Source organism: Delphinapterus leucas, chromosome 8 (genome assembly GCF_059928025.1).
Source record: "Delphinapterus leucas isolate spDelLeu-1000000601 "Yukka" chromosome 8, BTC_Dleu_Yukka2, whole genome shotgun sequence".
NCBI lineage: Eukaryota > Metazoa > Chordata > Mammalia > Artiodactyla > Monodontidae > Delphinapterus > Delphinapterus leucas.
Genome location: NC_143136.1, coordinates 24,201,796 through 24,207,002, shown reverse-complemented (window position 1 = coordinate 24,207,002; position 5,207 = coordinate 24,201,796). Strand labels below are relative to the sequence as shown.

The 5,207-nt window shown below is 37.2% G+C and overlaps 1 protein-coding gene across 15 annotated transcripts in view; it reads right to left on the bottom strand.

Moving 5' to 3' along the window:
* IKZF2 (IKAROS family zinc finger 2) overlaps positions 1 to 5,207 on the bottom strand; it is a 227,721-nt gene that overhangs the window by 57,882 nt on the left and 164,632 nt on the right. The window lies entirely within an intron of this gene.

Below are 5,207 nucleotides of genomic sequence, written 5' to 3'. Positions count from 1 at the left end.
CTGAAAGACAGAGGGGGAGAAAAGTAAAAAAGAAAAAAGAGAACACAACAAAATAAGTGGTTGGACTAAAAATACAAAAGTACAAAGTTAACTCATCACTACCATTTTCCATAATATGGTATCTCTTATTCTTTAGATCAAGTATTTAAGCTCTTTAATTCTGCTGAGACTCACAAATACTCTTCATCTACAAAAAGGATTAGTAACCTAAAAATTTCACAAGCCATTTGCACTTGTTCTAATGCCACCACGAAAATGCATCTAGCCTAAAAGTTATAATTGTGTGTTATCTTATTTTCATTCTCTATTAAAATGTCCACTTGTCTAGAGCTCAGCCACTATAGGAGAAAGAAGAAATACCAGGTGAAAGTAAGTCAGAGATTATACTTGTTTTTGCATACTTTAAACATCAGTGACCAAGCTTCAAAGATCATAAAAGCGAGAGTGATCTGGTTATAACACTTGTTATCTCACAATTGTGTAGGCTTAATTTGGTTGATATAGGTGCTATATTAGAGAAAGATTATAGATCCAATACATGTCATTCTGGAAAATTTTAAAATGCCACAATTAAAATACTGTTAAAAGCTGATATTGTCTGATAAACTGAATGAAATTTAGGGCTATATAAAAATAGGATATTTCCCAAAGCACTTACTTATAAACTTGGAAAATACTATGTTTCATTGTTTTGCTTCTTGAAATGGATAATTATTCATTTTTGCATCAACCCTTTCTTATTTAGACACATGTGCAACGGTGCTGGTATGTATGTATACCCATTGTTAGTTTTCTATACATTTTCTTGACTGAAGGATATTTGTAGTTTTCCCTTTAACATTTACTTCAACTAATTTAATTTTACTTCAGTATTTTACTTCAACATAATATCTAATATTAACTGTAAAAGAGTCTGGTGCATGAAATAGTAGTTTAAATTTTTCTCCTTCAAATATTGCCAGCTTTGGACAGAATACTTTATCTTTGAAAACTTCTGCCACTAAAACAGTGGGTTCTCCTACTAATACTTAGTTACTTTGATAGGTAAATCTTACAGATAAATCCTTCTTTAAAATATATGTGAAGTTCTTATAAACCTTTAGTATGCTGTTGTAGGTGCCTAACATGTGATGCTGATCCACAGAACTGCATTCTGGAAAAATACTTTCATGTGGCTAGTATTATTACAGGTTTGAAGAAATGTCCCCTAAATGAGATGAAGGTAATGGTCAGAGTAATGAAAATGGAAGAAAAAATATGATGAGTAATTATCTTGTAGCATACAATTAAGATATTGCAACGTCAAGAGTTTAAAAGTTAAGATAGACAAACCTAATCTATATTCTCAAAGAGTTTACAGTTTAGAGGGAGTGACAACAATTTAGGGATCATTTATAATACAGTGTGATATGTGGTATGGGGTCAAATAAGAGGAATACATAACTCATAGTAAAAGAAAACTTCTTGAAGAAAGTGACATCAGAGAGAAGAATGTGATGACAAATATTAGCCAAGTAAAGGAATGGTGGGGGTTGGAGCAGCTGGTAGGAAGGCTCAGAGGCTAGAGGGCACGACGCATTCTAGGGATTACTTACACTTTGCATATGGCTGCGAATGGAAGTAGATGAGAAAGTTGGCATCTGATAATATAAGGCTCATTCAACAATTAAGGAGTTTGAATTTTATCCTGAGAGCAGTAAGAACTGAAAGGGTTAAACAGGGAAGTGACTTAACTAGATATTTATTTAGCAAGATGGCTTAGGAAGTTCTTGCTGTAGAGATGTAGAGATCATGGTGGCTTCAACTAGTAGAGTGGCAGTGGAAATGGAGAAAATTCGATGGAATGGAGAGAATTTTAGAAAATGTTGCTAGAACTTGGTGATTATCTAGACACAGAGAATGAGAAAAAGAGATTAAGTATGGAGCCCAGGTTTCTGGACTGGGGAACTTAGTGGATAGCAATGGGATAGAAAAGGTGGTGAATTCAGATTGGGGAATACTATGAGTAATAAGTCATGTCTAATAAGTACTGAGATATAGTCTCAAACTCAGGAGAGAGATCTGGGCTTGAGATATAGATATGAGAGTCATCAGTTGGTTGAAAGTAACTTCTGAAGCCATGGGAATAGATGATATCACCCAGGCATAGGTAAAGTGTGAAAAAGAGAAGGTCAAAAATAGAACCTGGAAGAACATCAAGATTTTTATGCCTGCCCATAAACTAGGGCAAGTGGGATTTGAGCCCCATGCTTAGAGAGCCCTGGGCCGTGCTGCTCATGGAATAAGGAACGTACAGGGACAAGGGAATGTGCTTACCTGAAGCTTACACCCTAGACCATACTCTGGGTACCCAGGACCCCAGAATTCCTTCTCCAAATGGCTGGGAGCTTGCACCAAGTGTCGCACAGTCCTCTTCATAGGGTCCATTGTCCTGAGTACCAACTGTGCTGCCGGTATGTACACTCTTAGGCTTGAAGAACGGTCAATACACTACTCTTGTGTGCTGTGTGTGGGGTGCGATATGAAAAGAACTTGGATGTACAGACTAAAGTCTACACATAGGTACATAAGACCCCTTTTTGCTGCTGGAAAGAATCAGGAGTGGGTTTAAAAGAAGGGCCTGGCTGCAGGTCAGGGAGTGGTGGCTCTGCTCATGCCTCCAAGGTCTGATGTGGAACTCCACGGAATCTGAGAATTCTATATTTATTTGAACTCAGTCTTCCAGATTAGGAGGTTAGAACACAATAGTTTTTAAGCCTGATTGACAATATTAAAATATTTAGGCATATGAATTGAGGCCTCCATTACTACTGTTGTCCCATTTGCGTAACTGTTGGGGTAAATCCATACAAAATACTGAGAAGGAGTGGTCAGAGAAGCTGGAAGAAATGCAAGAGAGATCAGTGTCATAGAAACCAAGGAAAGAGAGTGTTTCCAAAGGAACTAACTATTCAGCAGTGCAAATGCTCTCTAGGTTTAAGATGGTCTAAAAAGGTTCCTCTGGACTTGACACTCTGAAGCTAGTGGACACCTCAGTGAGAATAATTTCAGCAGAGCACAAGGAAGAAAGCCAGGTTGTACAGACTGGGGAATGAGTAGAAAGAAAGAACTTATAGAAAGCAAGTGTAGAGAACTCTTTCAACAACTACATCCTTGAAGAGAAGGAGAAAGTAGGCAGCTGGAAAGAGACCTGGGTTTGGGGTTAGATTTTTTTTTTAATCATGAGAGTTTATCACATTGAATGCAAAAAGAAAAATGCCAATAGAAGGGAGAGGTTAAAAATATATGTGAGAGGGCTTCCGTGGTTGCGCAGTGGTTGAGAGTCCGCCTGCCGATGCAGGGAACACGGGTTCGTGCCCCGGTCTGGGAAGATCCCACATGCCGTGGAGCGGCTGGGCCCGTGAGCCATGGCCACTGGGCCTGCGCATCTGGAGCCTGTGCTCCGCAATGGGAGAGGCCGCAACAGTGAGAGGACCGCATACCGAAAAAAAAAAAAAAAAAAAAATATATATATATATATATATATATGTGAGAAAGGGGGGAAATAATAGTGTAAGTTATCTGGGGGCTGGGATAGGAGAATTCCAGAGCGCAAGAAGAGGAATGAATCGGAAAGAAGGATGCTTCCTTCATCAATGAAAGAAAGTATTCATGTGAATGCACGTGATCCTACAGGATTAGTGATATTATACTGAAATCATTTCAACTGATTTTATTTCCTATGAATCTAGATGTAATATCACCAAGGAGTGAGATACCATGTTTTGGGAGAGTAGAGAAAGGTCGAAATGCCCAAAATGGCGAGTAGGAGAGAAAGCTATTCAGGGATGAATTAAAGGAAGGCTGCTATATAGTAGGGATGGGACAACCGGTATTTGAGATCAGTTACTCATTTATTTACAGTGATGCCAATTCATAAGGCTGCGGGATTTTCTCTAAAATTACTAGCAGCTATGTAGATGTGGAAAAGAGGCTCAATTGGCTCCATTAGAGAGTGGGGTTTTACTAGGAGAAAGGTAGAAGGACAACAAGACAACAGAGTCATAGAATCTAAACTGAATAAGAAAAGAGAGGAGGAAACATATACAGAAAGTTCAAGGATCACTGGCCTGGAGGGCTTGATAAAATCAAAGAACAATATTTAACTGAGGGACATGATAAAAAGAAATTTACAATAAGTGTGGAATGATGAAATTTCTCACTTCAAAAGACATCATAAAAACAGTTACTATGCAATTGTTTGTTATTCAGTTGACCCTTGAACAACATGGGTTTGAACTGCGCTGGTCCACTTACAGGAGGACTTTTTCACCAGTAAATGCTGTTGAATCCATGGATGCAGAATAGTGGATATGGAGGAACTGTGTATAAGGAGAGCCAACTGTAAATTATATGCAAATTTTCTACTGTATGAGGGTCACTGCCCCTAACCCCTATGTTGTTCAAAGGTCAACTGTGTATTACCACTAGGATAGAATCCAAATAAAGAAAAAATACCATCAAATTCTAATAAAAATCTAATGTCCTTATTTTAGAATCAACATGTACTTTAAAAAAATCTACCCTTTTCTAAGGAATTTAATCAAATCGAGAGTAGCATCTCTAAGTCAAAGGAAACATGAAAATATTACAAAGAGCAGAACTAAGTAAATTCAGAAAATAGAATAGCAATAAATTTCATATTTTTCCAACTATACTAGTCTCTAGTTGAGACATAGACATTTAATGGACATCCATCAAATTAATTTTAAAAACAGATGAATGATATTTTTAAAAAGTTATTTATAAACAGGAAGAAAGAGACACAAAGAAATAAAAGTAACTTAGGGCCCAAGGCAGATCTGAGTATACTCTCAGAGGCTAGTTTTAAACTGACCTAGTATAAACTATGATCCTTGGGGCTACCCTTCAGCATTCCTTCAATGAACTTTGTCAGTTAATCTCTCCAGCTTGTCTTAAACTGATATTTTGGTGATTTGTTAGTTCTTTAATTTTAGATTGAAAAGAAATCTTCTCTAAGTGTTTATTGGAGTAGGACAATTGTATCACCCTTTCCTCCCTGAAATAACCAAAGAAAAGATTTTCTCTCAGTCACTACTCAACCCTCACAAGGTGTTCTATAATGCGTTTTGACACTAGAATGTGAGAATCTGTTTATTTTTATCTCTTCTAATTTTTACTCTATGTAAGTCTATAAGAATATATAT